Genomic DNA, 15,511 nt, shown 5'->3' on the forward strand with positions numbered 1-15,511 from the left:
ATGATGGTAGCAACTACACAGACTGGGTCCGTAACTTGAGGATTATCCTCATTGCTGCACAAAAGAATTACGTCCTGGAAGCACCGCTAGGTGACAAACCCACTGTAGGAGCAACACCAGATGTTGTGAACACCTGGCAGAGCAAAGCTGATGACTACTCGATAGTTCAGTGTGCCATGCTTTACGGCTTAGAACCGGGACTTCAACGACGTTTTGAACGTCATGGAGCATATGAGATGTTCCAGGAGCTGAAGTTAATATTTCAAGCAAATGCCCGGATTGAGAGATATGAAGTCTCCAATAAGTTCTACAGCTGCAAAATGGAGGAGAATAGTTCTGTCAGTGAACATATACTCAGAATGTCTGGGTACCACAACCACTTGACTTAGCTGGGAGTTAATATTCCTGATGATAGTGTCATCGACAGAGTTCTTCAATCACTACCACCAAGCTATAAGAGCTTCGTGGTGAACTATAATATGCAAGGGATGGATAAGACTATTCCCGAGCTCTTCGCAATGCTAAAGGCTGCAGAGGTAGAAATCAAGAAGGAGCATCAAGTGTTGGTGGTCAACAAGACCACCAGTTTCAAGAAAAAGGGTAAAGGGAAGAAAGGGAACTTCAAGAAGAATAGCAAGCCAGTTGCTGCTCAAGTGAGGAAACCCGAGTATGGACCTAAGCCTGAGACTGAGTGCTTCTACTACAAAGCGACTGGTCACTGGAAGCGGAACTGCCCCAAGTATTTGGCGGAGAAGATGGATGGCAAAGTGAAAGGTATATTTGATATACATGTTATTGGTGTGTACCTTACTAATGCTCGCAGTAGTGCCTGAGTATTTGATACTGGTTCTGTTGCTAATATTTGCAACTCGAAACATGGGCTACGGATTAAGCGAAGATTGTCTAAGGACGAGGTGACGATGCGCGCGGGAAATGGTTCCAATGTCTATGTGATCGCGTTGGCACGCTACCTCTACATCTACCTTTGGGATTAGTTTTAGACCTAAATAATTGTTATTTGGTGCCAGCGTTGAGCATGAACATTATATCTGGATCTTGTTTGATGCGAGATGGTTATTCATTTAAATCAGAGAATAATGGCTGTTCTACTTATATGAGTAATATCTTTTATGGTCATGCAACCTTTCTAAGTGGTCTATTTTTACTAAATCTTGATAGTAATGATACACATGTTCATAGTATTGAAGCCAAAAGATGCAGAGTTGATAATGATAGTGCAACTTATTTGTGGCACTGCCATTTGGGTCATATTGGTGTAAAGCGCATGAAGAAACTCCATTCTGATGGACTTTTGGAATCACTTGATTATGAATCACTTGGTACTTGCGAACCATGCCTCATGGGCAAGGTGACTAAAACTTCGTTCTCCGGAACAATGGAGCGAGCAACAGAGTTATTGGAAATCATACATACTGATGTATGTGGTCCAATGAACATTGAGGCTCGCGGCGGAGGAGACATTTGAAACATCTACCCATATCTACTCAAATCATTTGTGGTCCAATGAAAATCCTAGAATACCTAAAAAGGACTAAGGATATGTTTCTCGTATATGGAGGTGACAAAGAGCTCGTCGTAAACAGTTACGTCGATGCAAGCTTTGACACTGATCCGGATGACTCTAAGTCACAAACCGGATACGTGGTTTTATTAAATGGTGGAGCTGTCAGTTGGTGCAGTTCCAAGCAGAGCGTCGTGGCGGGATGTACGTGTGAAGCGGAGTACATAGCTACTTCAGAAGCAACAAATGAAGGAGTCTGGATGAAGGAGTTCATATTCGATCTAGGTGTCATACCTAGTGCATCGGGTCCAATGAAAATCTTTTGTGACAATACTGGTGCAATTGCCTAGGCAAAGGAATCCAGATTTCACAAGAGAACCAAGCACATCAAGAGACGCTTCAATTCCATCCGTGATCAAGTCAAGGAGGGAGACATAGAGATTTGCAAGATACATAGAGATCAGAATGTTGCAGACCCGTTGACTAAGCCTCTCTCACGAGCAAAACATGATCAACACCAAGACTCCATGGGTGTTAAAATCATTACAATGTAATCTAGATTATTGACTCTAGTGCAAGTGGGAGACTGAAGCAAATATGCCCTAGAGGCAATAATAAAGTTGTTATTTATATTTCCTTATATCATGATAAATGTTTATTATTCATGCTAGAATTGTATTAACCGGAAACTTAGTACATGTGCGAATACATAGACAAACATAATGTCACTAGTATGCCTCTACTTGACTAGCTCGTTGAATCAATGATGGTTATGTTTCCTAACCATAGACATGAGTTGTCATTTGATTAACGGGATCACATCATTAGAGAATGATGTGACTGACTTGACCCATCCGTTAGCTTAGCACGATGATCGTTTAGTTTGTTGCTATTGCTTTCTCCATAACTTATACATGTTCCTATGACTATGAGATCATGCAACTCCCGAATACCGGAGGAACACTTAGTGTGCTATCAAATGTCACAACATAACTGGGTGACTATAAAGATGCTCTACCGGTGTCTCTGATGGTGTTTGTTGAGTTAGCATAGATCGAGATTAGGATTTGTCACTCTGAGTATCGGAGAGGTATCTCTGGGCCCTCTCGGTATCATATCACTTATATTGATTGCATGTGATGTTTATCATTTTATGCATCTTATCTTGCTTTGATTGATGGTAGCATTATAAGATGATCTCTCACTAAATTATCAAGGGATAAGTGTTCTCCCTGAGTATGCACCGTTGCGAAAGTTCTTCGTGCTGAGACACCACGTGATGATCGGGTGTGATAGGCTCTACGTTCAAATACAACGGGTGCAAAACAGTTGCACACGCGGAATACTCAGGTTAAACTTGACGAGCCTAGCATATAACAGATATGGCCTCGGAACAAGGAGACCGAAAGGTCGAGCATGAATCATGTAGTAGATATGATCAACATAGTGATGTTCACCATTGAAACTACTCCATCTCACGTGATGATCGGGCATGGTTTAGTTGATATGGATCACATGATCACTTAGAGGATTAGAGGGATGTCTATCTAAGTGGGAGTTCTTTAATAATTTGATTAACTGAACTTTAATTTATCATGAACTTAGTCCTGGTAGTATTAGCATATCTATGTTGTAGATCAATAGCTCGCGATGTTGCTCCCCGTTTATTATCTATATGTTCCTAGAGAAAACTAAGTTGAAAGATGTTAGTAGCAATAATGCGGATTGGATCCGTGATCTGAGATTTATCCTCATTGCTGCACAGAAGAATTATGTCCTTGATGCACCGCTAGGTGACAGACCTATTGCAGGAGCAGATGCAGATGTTATGAACGTTTTGACAAAAGCTTGGTATGATGACTACTTGATAGTTAAGTGCACCATGCTTTACGGCTTAGAACCGGGACTTCAAAAATGTTTTGAACGCAACGGAGCATATAAGATGTTCCAAGAGTTGAAATTGGTATTTCATACTCATGCCCGTGTCGAGAGGTATGAGACCTCTGACAGTACTTTGCCTACAAGATGGAGGAGAATAGCTCAACCAATGAGCATGTGTTCAGATTGTCTGGGTACTATAATTGCTTGAATCAAGTGGGAGTTAATCTTCAGATAAGATAGTAATTGACAGAATTCTCTAGTCACTATCACCAAGTTACTAGAACTTCATGATGAACTATAATATGCAAGGGATAACGAAAGTAATTCCCGAGCTTTTCATGATGATGAAATCGATGAAGGTAGAAATCAAGAAAGAGCATAAAGTGTTGATGATTAACAAGACCGCTAGTTTCAAGAAAAGGGCAAAGGGAAAGAAAGGGAACTTCAAGAAGAACGGCAAGCAAGTTGCTGCTCAAGTGAAGAAGCCCAAGTCTGGACCTAAGCCTGAGACTAAGTGCTTCTACTGCAAAGGGACTAATCACTGGAAGCGGAAATGCCCTGAATATTTAGTGGATAAGAAGGATGGCAAAGTGAACAAGGGTATATTTGATATACAAGTTATTGATGTGTACCTTACTAGTATTTATAGTAGCCCCTGGGTATTTGATACTTGTTCGGTTGCTAAAAATTAGTAACTCGAAATAGGAGTTATAGAATAAATAGAGACTAGTTAAGGGTGAAGTGATGATGTGTATTGGAAATGGTTCTAAAATTGATATGATCATCATCACACACTCCCTATACTTTCGGGATTAGTGTTAAACCTAAAATAAATGTTATTTAGTGTTTGCGTTGAGCATGAATATGATTGGATCATGTTTATTGCAATATAGTTATTCATGTAAGTTAGAGAATAATTGTTGTACTGTTTACATGAATAAAAGCTTCTATGGTCATACACCCAATGAAAATGGTTTGTTGGATCTCGATCATGGTGATACACATTTTCATAATATTGAAGCCAAAAGATGCAAAGTTAATAATGATAGTGTAACTTATTTGTGGCACTGCCGTTTAGGTCATATTGGTGTAAAGCGCATGAAGAAAATCCATGTTGATGGGCTTTTGGAATCACTTGATTATGAATCGGTTGATGCTTGAGAACCATGCCTCATGGGCAAGATGACTAAGACTCCGTTCTCCGGAACAATGGAGCGAGCAACAGATTTGTTGGAAATCATACATACTAATGTATGTGGTCCGATGAATATTGAGGCTCGCGGCGGGTATCATTATTTTCTGACCTTCACAGATGATTTGAGTAGATATGGGTATATCTACTTGATGAAATACAAGACTGAAACATTTGAAAAGTTCAAAGAATTTCAGAGTGAAATGGAGAATCATTGTAACAAAAATAAAAGTTTCTATGATATGATCGCAGAGGTAAAATATTTGAGTTACGAGTTTGGCCTTCAGTTAAAACAGTGTGAAATAGTTTCACTACCCACGCCACCTGGAACACCACAGCATAATGGTGTGTCCGAACGTCATAACCGTACTTTATTGGATATAGTGCAATCTATGATGTTTCTTACCGATTTACCACTATAGTTTTGGGGTTATGCATTAGAGACAGCTGCATTCACGTAAAAAGGGCACCATCTAAATCTGTTGAGATGACACCGTTTGAACTATGGTTTGGCAAGAAACCAAAGTTGTCATTTCTTAAAGATGCTTATAAGAAAAAGTTTCATCCTGATAAGCTCAAACCCAAATAGGAGAAACGTGTCTTCATAGGATACCCAAAGGAGACAGTTGGGTACACCTTCTATCACAGATCTGGAGGCAAGTTATTCGTTGCTAAGAATGGATCCTTTCTAGAGAAGGAGTTTCTCCCGAAAGAAGTGAGTGGGAGGAAAATAGAACTTGATGAGGTAACTGTACCTGCTCCCTTATTGGAAAGTAGTTCATCACAAAAATATGTTCCTGTGACTACTACACCAACCAGTGAGGAAGCTAATGATGATGATCATGTAACTTCAGATCAAGTTACTACCGAACCTCGTAGGTAAAACGAAGTGAGATCCGCACCAGAGTGGTACGGTAATCCTGTTCTGGAGGTCATGTTACTTGACCATGACGAACCTATGAACTATGAGGAAGCGATGATGAGCCCAGATTCCGCGAAATGGCTTGAGGCCAGGAAATCTGAGATGAGATCCATGTATGAGAACAAAGTATGGACTTTGATTGACTTGCCCATTGATCGGCGAGCCATTGAGATTAAATGGATCTTCAAGAGGAACACGGACGCTTATAGTAGTGTTACTATCTACAAAGCTAGAATTGTCGCAAAATGTTTTCGACAAGTTCAAGGTGTTGACTACGATGAGAGTTTCTCACTCGTATCTATGCTTAAGTCTGTCCGAATCATGTTAGCAATTGCCGCATTTTATGAAAATCTGGCAAATGGATGTCAAAACTACATTCCTTAATGGATTTCTTAAAGAAGAGTTGTATATGATGCAACCAGAAGGTTTTGTTGATCCTAAAGGTGCTAACAAAATGTGCAAGCTCCAGCGATCCATCTATGGACTGGTGCAAGCATCTCGGAGTTGGAATATATGCTTTGATGAGTTAATCAAAGCATATAGTTTTATACAGACTTGCAGTGAAGTCTGTATTTACAAGAAAGTGAGTGAGAGCACTACAACATTTTCTGATAAATATAAGTGAATGACATATTGTTGATTGGAAATAATGTAGAATTTTCTGGAAAGCATAAAGGAGTATTTGAAAGGATTTTTTCGAAGAAAGACCTCGGTGAAGCTGCTTACGTATTGAGTATCAAGATCTATAGAGATAGATCAAGACGCTTGATAAGTTTTTTCAATGAGTACATACCTTGACAAGATTTTGAAGTAGTTCAAAATGGAACAGTCAAAGAAAGAGTTCTTGCCTGTGTTACAAGGTGTGAAATTGAGTAAGACTCAAAGCCCGACCACAACAGAAGATAGAAAGAGAATGAAAGTCATTCCCTATGCCTCAGCCATAGGTTCTATAAAGTATGCCATGCTGTGTACCAGATCTATTGTATACCCTACACTGAGTTTGGCAAGGGAGTACAGTAGTGATCTAGGAGTAGATCACTGGACAACGGTCAAAATTATCCTTAGTGGAATAAGGATATGTTTCTCGATTATGGAAGTGACAAAAGGTTCGTCGCAAAATGGTTACTTCGACGCAAGTTTTGACACTGATCCAGATGACTCTAAGTCTCAATCTGGATACATATTGAAAGTGGGAGCTATTAGCTAGAGTAGCTCTGTGCAGAGCATTGTAGACATAGAAATTTGCAAAATACTTATGGATCTGAATGTGACAGACCCATTTACTAAAATTATCTCACAAGCAAAACATGATCACACCTTAGTACTCTTTGGGTGTTAATCACATAGCGATGTGAACTAGATTACTGACTCTAGTAAACTCTTTGGGTGTTGGTCACATATCGATGTGAACTATGGGTGTTAACCACATAAAGATGTGAACTATTGATGTTAAATCACATGGCAATGTGATCTAGATTATTGACTCTAGTGCAAGTGGGAGACTGAAGGAAATATGCCCTAGAGGCAATAATAAAGTTATTATTTATTTCCTTATTTCATGATAAATGTTTATTATTCATGCTAGAATTGTATTAACCGGAAACATAATACATGTGTGAATACATAGACAAACATAGTGTCACTAGTATGCCTCTACTTGACTAGCTCGTTGATCAAAGATGGTTGAGTTTCCTAACCATAGACATGAGTAGTCATTTGATTAACGGGATCACATCATTAGGAGAATGATGTGATTGACTTGACCCATTCCGTTAGCTTAGCGCTTGATCGTTAGTTTATTGCTATTGCTTTCTTCATGACTTATACATGTTCCTATGACTATGAGATTATGCAACTCCCGTTTACCGGAGGAACACTTTGTGTGCCACCAAATGTCACAACGTAACTGGGTGATTATAAAGGTGCTCTACATGTGTCTCCGAAGGTACTTGTTGGGTTGGCGTATTTCGAGATTAGGATTTGTCACTCCGATTGTCGGAGAGGTACCTGTGGGCCCACTCGGTAATGCACATCACTATAAGCCTTGCAAGCATTGCAACTAATGAGTTAGTTGCAGGATGATGTATTACGAAACGAGTAAAGAGACTTGCCGGTAACGAGATTGAACTAGGTATTGAGATACCGGCGATCGAATCTCGGGCAAGTAACATATCGATGACAAAGGGAACAAACGTATGTTGTTATGCGGTTTGACCGATAAAGATCTTCGTAGAATATGTAGGGGCCAATATGGGCATCCAGGTTCCGCTATTGGTTATTGACCAGAGAAGTGTCTCGGTCATGTCTACATAGTTCTCGAACCCGTAGGGTCCGCACGCTTAACGTTCGTTGACGATATAGTATTATATGAGTTATGTATGTTGGTGACCGAATGTTGTTCGGAGTCCCGGATGAGATCACAGACATGACGAGGAGCTTCGGAATGGTCCGGAGGTAAAGATTCATATATTGGATGATATGGTTAGGCCAAGGGGTCAGGCCCACGGGGCTATAAGTCGGTGCAAAAGGAGTTTTGCGGAGGCCAGGGGGCCAAACGCCGGAGACCCTGGCGTCTGGCCCTGGGCCAGACGCCGAGGCCCATGGCATCTGGGCTAGATGCCAAGGATTGTGGCATTTGGTCCTGGAGTCCGAGTGGGACTCTTGCCTTTTGGGCAAAACCGACTTTGAGGAGGCTTTTGCTCCAAGTTTCGACCCCAGGGCTCAACATATAAATAGAGGGGCAGGGCTAGCACCAAAGACACATCAAGAAACACCAAGCCGTGTGCCGGCAACCCCGTCCCATCTAGTTTATCCTCCGTCAAAGTTTTCGTAGTGCTTAGGCGAAGCCCTGCGAAGATTGTTCTTCACCAACACCGTCACCACGCCGTCGTGCTGCCGGAACTCATCTACTACTTCGTCCCTCTTGCTGGATCGAGAAGGCGAGTACGTCACCGAGCCGAACGTGTGCAGAACTCAGAGGTGCCGTGCTTTCGGTACTTGGATCGGTCGGATCGTAAAGACGTACGACTACATCAACCGCGTTGATATAACGCTTCCGCGAATGCTCTACGAGGGTACGTGGACAACACTCTCCCCTCTTGTTGCTATGCATCACCATGATCCTGCGTGTGCGTAGGATTTTTTTGAAATTACTACGTTCCCCAACATGACCCGTCCCGTCCCGCGCCACAGGGTGGCAGGCGCAGCTCAGCTACAGTGCAGCGCCGCCCGCCTCGGTCAGCGGTGGAGGGCGCACTGTAGCCACGCCCGCCCTGGCCGGCGCAAAAGGGAGGAACGCTGTAGCCACGTTGGCCCCGTCTTGGGGAGTCGTCTCGTCGTACGTCCGGAGGGGTCAGCTGCTGACATGTGGCCAGCCGGCCGGGCCGGGAAGCCATGCCTAGCGGTCCACGCTGGCAAGCCGGCAGGCAGGCCAGCCGGATTGAGGGGCGTCAGTTGCCGCGATGTTTTAAAAAGGGATCCAGGTTCCATTGCCTACCAGGGGTTCACCCCCCTCCCCTGATAGCCTATGTTTTGTGTGTCAAATGAGCTTTCACTATCTGGTTTTTTCCATTATATTCAGCCTTTTTCTTTGTATTCCATTTCCTTCTGCATTTTTTATTCAAGGATATTTTTTAAAATACTAAAATTTTAAAATTTGTGAACAGTTTTCTTAAATTCATGAACTTTTATTAAATCCGTGCACTATTTTTTCAAATGCACGAACTTTAATTTCAACTGCAGGAATGTTTTTCCAACCCACAAACTCTTTTTAATTTCGAAGATTTTAAATATTCATGAATTTTTCTCAATTTCATGAATTTTTTCCAACGGTGAAATTTTTACAAATTCATTATTTTTTCAAAAAATAAAATCTATGAACTTTATTCAATCTTTGTGACTTTAATCAAAAGCCATGAACTTTTCCAAAAATTGAAAATTTTGAAGTCCTTGAACTTATTTTCTAATTTCATGAACTTTTTAAAATTTGATGAGTTTTTTTACATTCGAGAACTTTTTAAAAATCATATTTTTTACAAAGTTCATGAACTTTTTATCAAATTTGTGTTTTCTCTGAGCTTTTTTATATTATTATTTACTTCATAAAGTTCACAATATTTTTCCAAATTTTGTGAACTTTTCTAAATTCAATGAACTTTAAAGATCCATAAAAAATGACATTACAATTTTTTCAGTAGTACTAAAAAAATCAGTCAGTTTTTCCTACCGGACCAACAACAGAAAAACAAAAAAACTAGCAGGACAAGAGGGCGCCCAAGCGAGCAAGAGTGGTCGAAGCGAGCGACAAAGTGAGAAAGAGTGGGCAAATTGGGTGGCTGAACGAAGCGAGTGGCTGGAACTAAGTTATGTCGCGGCCCGCTCGCATTCAGTTAAACGCCAAGCTAGCTTCAGGCTGGGAACACAACTTACTTGAGGCGAATCAAGTAAGTCAAGCGCAAAGCTGGCTTAAGGCTAGGAGCGCCACAAACTCTTTTTACTTGGGGCCAATTTATTTCAATTGGTTTTCCATAGTTTTTCTTCTATTTTTCTTTTTGTTTTTTCACGGGCGCTCTTCGTTTTTTCTCTGTTTATTTTGGTCTTTTCTTTCTCATTGATTTTCTTTATTTTTTTCACGGTTCTCATTGTTTCTTTCCCTTTGTTCTTTTTTCTTTTTTACCTCGATTTTATTTGTTTTTTTTTCTCGTTTTTCATTAGTTTTTCATGTTTCTCTCGGATTTGCCTAGTTATCTATACACATTTTTGGTATATATATCTCATGAAAAAATTAATACATGTTTAAGATTTTCCAAATTATTTGTCAACATTTTTTCTATACACATTTAAATTTTCAAATGTATTATTTTTTAATACAAATTTAACATTTTTAATACATCATAACATTTCTTTCTATAGACATTTCTCATTTTTCACATACAAGTTTAACATATTTTGAATAAATGGTCAACACTTATTTTTTTTTGAATACATGGTCAAAATGGTTTCTATACATATTTAACATTATCAAATAGAAGTTTAACCTTTTTTTAATACATGGTCAACATTTTTTCATTGAACAACTAATATTTCTCAAATACAAATTTAACATATTTTGAATACATGTTCAACATTTTTCTATACACATTTATCATTTTTAAAATATAATTTTATTATTCTTTAATACATGGTCAGGATTTTTTATATATACATTTAACATTTTATAAATACAAGTTTAATTTTTTTAATACATTGTCAACATTTTTTAATAATTGATGAACTGTTTTGACACGCATTGTATATTTTTTGCATACATTTTCATATACATGAGAAATATTTTCTTTATATATTTTTAACATTTTTAAATACTTGGCCAACTTTTTTTCTAATGTTTTACGAATATTTTTTTGTAGTATATATATTGATAATATTTTGAAGACTAAAGAAAAATAAAGCAAAAAATAACACCAAATAAGTGAAAAAATAAAAGGAGGTTGTGGCTCCCGCGGCCTGGGCGGCCCATCTTGCTCTCTCCTTCAGCGAGGGTTCCTTAGATCTTGCTTTAAGCAAGATATAAGGGTACCTGTCAACTTTTTTTTTGAGGGCGGATACCTGTCGACTTATTCGGCACGTTGCGCGCTGGAAAGAAGGGCAACCGCACCCCACCGCGCACCGTTTTGGCCCAGTCTATATGCCGGTGACCAGTATTTTTCATTTCTTTTTCATTCTTCTTTAAATAATATGTGGTTTTCAGAAACCTTCTGAAATAAAAAATGAATTTAGAAAAGAAAATATTGAAGAAACCTTTTAATGTTTGCTGATTCGAAGAAATATTCGAGGTTTTAACAATTTTTATGAATTTTAAATAAATGTACAAGAAATGAAAAAATGTTCTTCATTTTTTCAAAAAGTTCAAAAAATTGAAAAAATGTTTGTGACTTACAAAAAATGTTCATACAGTTCGGAAAATGTTCGTCAAAACAAAAAATGTAAGTAAATTCCAAAAATTGTTCCGCAATTTCCAAAAAAAGATTGTCCATTCAAAAAATGTTAGCCGAATCAAAAACAATATTTACGGTTGTTGAAAAAATCACAAATTTTTAGAAATCATCAATTCACAAAATGTTCTCTATTTTAATTTTTTTGGCCAATTCAGAAATGTTCATGATTTCAAAAAGTAAATGACCATTGAAAAAATGCTCACCAGTTCAAAAAATTGTTCACAATTGATCAGAGTATAAAAAGATGGTCACGTTAAGAAAAATATTCAGAAATTCGTTAAAAATGCTTGCGGGATTGAAAAGATGTTTTCAATTACATAAAAAAGTTCATGATAACAGAAAATGTACAAGATTCGAATGAAACTTTACAGCTTTGAAAAGATGTTCACAAAATTGAAAAGGAAAATTTTAAAAAGAAAGAAAAGTAAAAAAGTTAAATCAACAAAAGAAAAGTAAAAAATAAAATGAAAAATGGGAGGATTTCTAAAATAAAATGATCACGAATTTATAAATGTTCTAGGATTTCAAAAATAATCGCGGATGTGGAAGCATGTTCGCGTATTTGAAAAAAATGTTGCCCAATTTTAGAAAAAATAAGTTTAAAAAATGTTCATGATTTTTATTAAATGTTCTAAGTGTAAAAAAAATCTTAAAAACTGTTCATGATTTAAAAAAATATTGAATTTGTAATAAAAATGAAAATAACAAATAAATAAAAAAAGAAAATGCAAAAATGAAGTAAAAACAGTTTTTGAGCAAGAAATTATATTTGGTAGGGACCAGAAACTTTGAAGAACCGCAAAAAGAGAGCTAGCTGGGCCGGCCCAACTAAAGTAACGACACCGGGGAGTATATGATTCCTTGTTACCCCACAGTACGCGGGAAATAGGATTCCCGGTGCTATAAGTGCCGAATAGAAATTCGCAGTGTTGTTTTGGTATGGTTCTTGATTAATGAACAACATACTTCTAACTAGCGGGCGAAGGCGCGGCGACCTGCCGCGCCCGTGCAAGTGCTCTTGATTTGTATAATTGTTGTTGCTCCTTCTTTTAACGCAATTGTTGTTGCTGCCTATAAACTATAAGAACAACAAAGTACACATGCTCATCCGGAAAAAAACAGAGTACACATGTCGAATGAGTGGATAAGTATATCTGGTTGAACATTATGGGATACATTGCATTGGCTAAATGATAAAAATTTGCTAATGAAAAAAGAAAATCCAATGAAGTGCAATAGTTTTTTTTACAGGCTAAGCTATCATAAGCAAATGCTAGATGATACAAATTTGCTAATGAAAAAAGGAAATCCAGTGAAGTGCAATAGTTTTGTTACAGGCTAAGCTATCATAAGCAAATGTGAAATAAACGATTGACATGCTAAAACAGTGAGACCATTTAGTAATACAGGTGGTTTGACTCTCCAGTTGTGACATTACATTCTTTTTTTTCATTTACTATGTAAACTTCAAATAACTACTCCCAAGTCTGAAGAAATAGGGGAGTTAGGTTCAATTATAGTGCCACGATAAAGAGAGCTTATGTCATCTCAAGGTATTATTGGTTGCTTCTAACCAGTGAGAGATAAAAGAAGAGAAACTCTCCTCGTGCATAACGGAATTCCGAGAATGCTCTCAGCATCCAGAGGTATAAACACTTCTCGGACCTTTTCCTCTCACCAAGATGCAAACATCTATCAATCAGCTCCGAAACCAAAGTTGGTTTTATCTTGTACAAGAGATGCTATTGGCCTCACCATCCCTGACCTTGGTATCCAATTATGATCCCATATTTTTGTATCCTCTCCTACCCCAATTCTCCTAATAAGTCCTTGTGCAAGAGCTTCTCTTCCATCCATGATCGCTCTCCATATTTGCGATGGGTTATCTCCTAGCTGAGCTTCTAGAAAAGATGATGCGGGAAAGTACTTTGCTCACAATATCCTGGAGCTCAAAGCCATTGGGTCTTGTAATATTCTCCAAGCTTGCTTCGACAGGAGTGACAAGTTAAAGATATCAATATCTCTAAAGCCAAGTCCTCCCAAGTGTTTAGGTTTAGTGCATACATCCCATGACACCCAGCAAGGTTTCCTCTTCCCCCTTTTGCTGCCCCACCAAAACTGTCGTATCATTGAAGTTATACTTTCACAAATACCTCTCGGTAATATGAAACAAGACATAGAACATACAGGTATGGCTTGAGCAATTGACTTTATTAGCACCTCCTTACCTCCATATGATAACAGTTTCTCCATCCATCCCTTGATTTTTTTCCAAACTCTATCCTTCAAGTATTTGAAAGTCCCATTCCTAGCATGACCCACATCAGTAGGCATGCCTAAATATCTGTCACTCAGCTGTTCATCATGCACTTGAAGGGTGTCCTTGATTCTATCCTGAACCACTTGGGGACACCCCTTACTGAAAAATATGGATGATTTATCATTGTTGACTCTTTGCCCCGACGCACTGCAATAGGTCTCTAGCAGGTTTGAAACAACGACAGCCCCTCGTTACTGGCCTTGAAAAGCAGCAGGCCGTCATCAGCAAAGAGCAAGTGGTTAACAACTGGTGCCGTCGGCGCCACCTGAACTCCCATAAAAGCTGACGATTGAGGAACGGATTTTAAGAGGCACGAAAGGCCCTCCGCTGCTAACAAGAAGAGGCAGGGGAGATCGGATCTCCCTGTCGGATACCCCTCGTGGGTCTGAATTGTTGCAATTATTCTCCATTAAATAAAACCGAGAATGACACTGAAGTGACCATGTTCATGACCACCCTAATCCATTGCTGATCAAAACCCAGCTTGACCATTATTGCTCCGAGGTAGCCCCATTCAAGTCTGTCATAGGCCTTCATCATATCAAGTTTCAAAGCGCAATGACTATTATTCTTCTCCTTGCTCCTCTTCATAAAATGCAAACACTCATAAGAAGTGATAATATTATCTATGATTATTCTGCCAGGGACAAATGCTGACTGTTCTTCTGAAATTATGTCTGGCAAAATTTGCTTTAATCTGCTTGCAATCACCTTTGAAGAAACCTTGTACAGAACGTTACACAAGCTTATTGGTCTGAATTGTGAAAGCAAAGACGGAGTCATTACCTTTGGAATTAACACCAAGAAAGTATCATTGATGCACTCCGGGCTTTCTTCTCCTCTGACAATTCTAAGGACAACCTTTGTTACCTCTTGACCACACACCTCCCAATGTCGCTGATAAAAATGAGCCGGAAAACCGTCTGGGCCTGGAGATTTAGTGGGAAGCATATGAAACAAAGCTGTTTTGACCTCCTCCTCTATGTAATCAGCACATAATACAACATTCATCTCAGCAGACACTTTTCGAGGCACATGATTCAAAACTGCATTTACATTGGTCACTTCCTCTGATGTATAAAGATTTTTATAAAAATCAGTTACCATCTCCTTGAGTTCAGCCGGATCCTCCACACTAATCCCCAAAGAATTCCTTAGAGATTTTATCATGTTCTTCTTGCGTCTCATGCTTGCTCTTAAATGAAAGAACTTCGTATTTTTGTCTCTGGCTGTCAACCATTCTATCCGTGATCTTTGTCTCCACAAGAGTTCCTCCCTATGGTAAAGCTCGACCAGCCGCTCGTTGATTTTCCTCTCAGCGTGATTAGGACCCACTCAGGCTGGATCATTACGCATCTCCTCTAATTTCTTTTTCAGGGTCTTCATCTCCCGTCTTACCGACCGAAAAGTCCTCCTATCCCAGCAAGCTGTTACATAGGTGCAGTAGTTTTTGTTTTAGATCCATCGTTCTCTCTCCTGCCTCAGACGCGGACCATCATGACAGAACCGTCTCTTTCAAATTTTCATGTGTTTCCCAGGCCACTTCATAGCAAAAAATTCTGCTACCACCTTGCCTCGGCTCATTATCTCTATTTAGCTCCAAATGGATCAGCCCATGATCCGAGGTAGCCGCGGTATAATGTGTTAGTCCTGCATAAGGGAATAGGGAGCACCATTCCGT

Source organism: Triticum urartu, chromosome 6A, assembly GCF_056163025.1.
Source record: "Triticum urartu cultivar PI428250 chromosome 6A, HENAU_Tu73, whole genome shotgun sequence".
Lineage (NCBI taxonomy): Eukaryota > Viridiplantae > Streptophyta > Magnoliopsida > Poales > Poaceae > Triticum > Triticum urartu.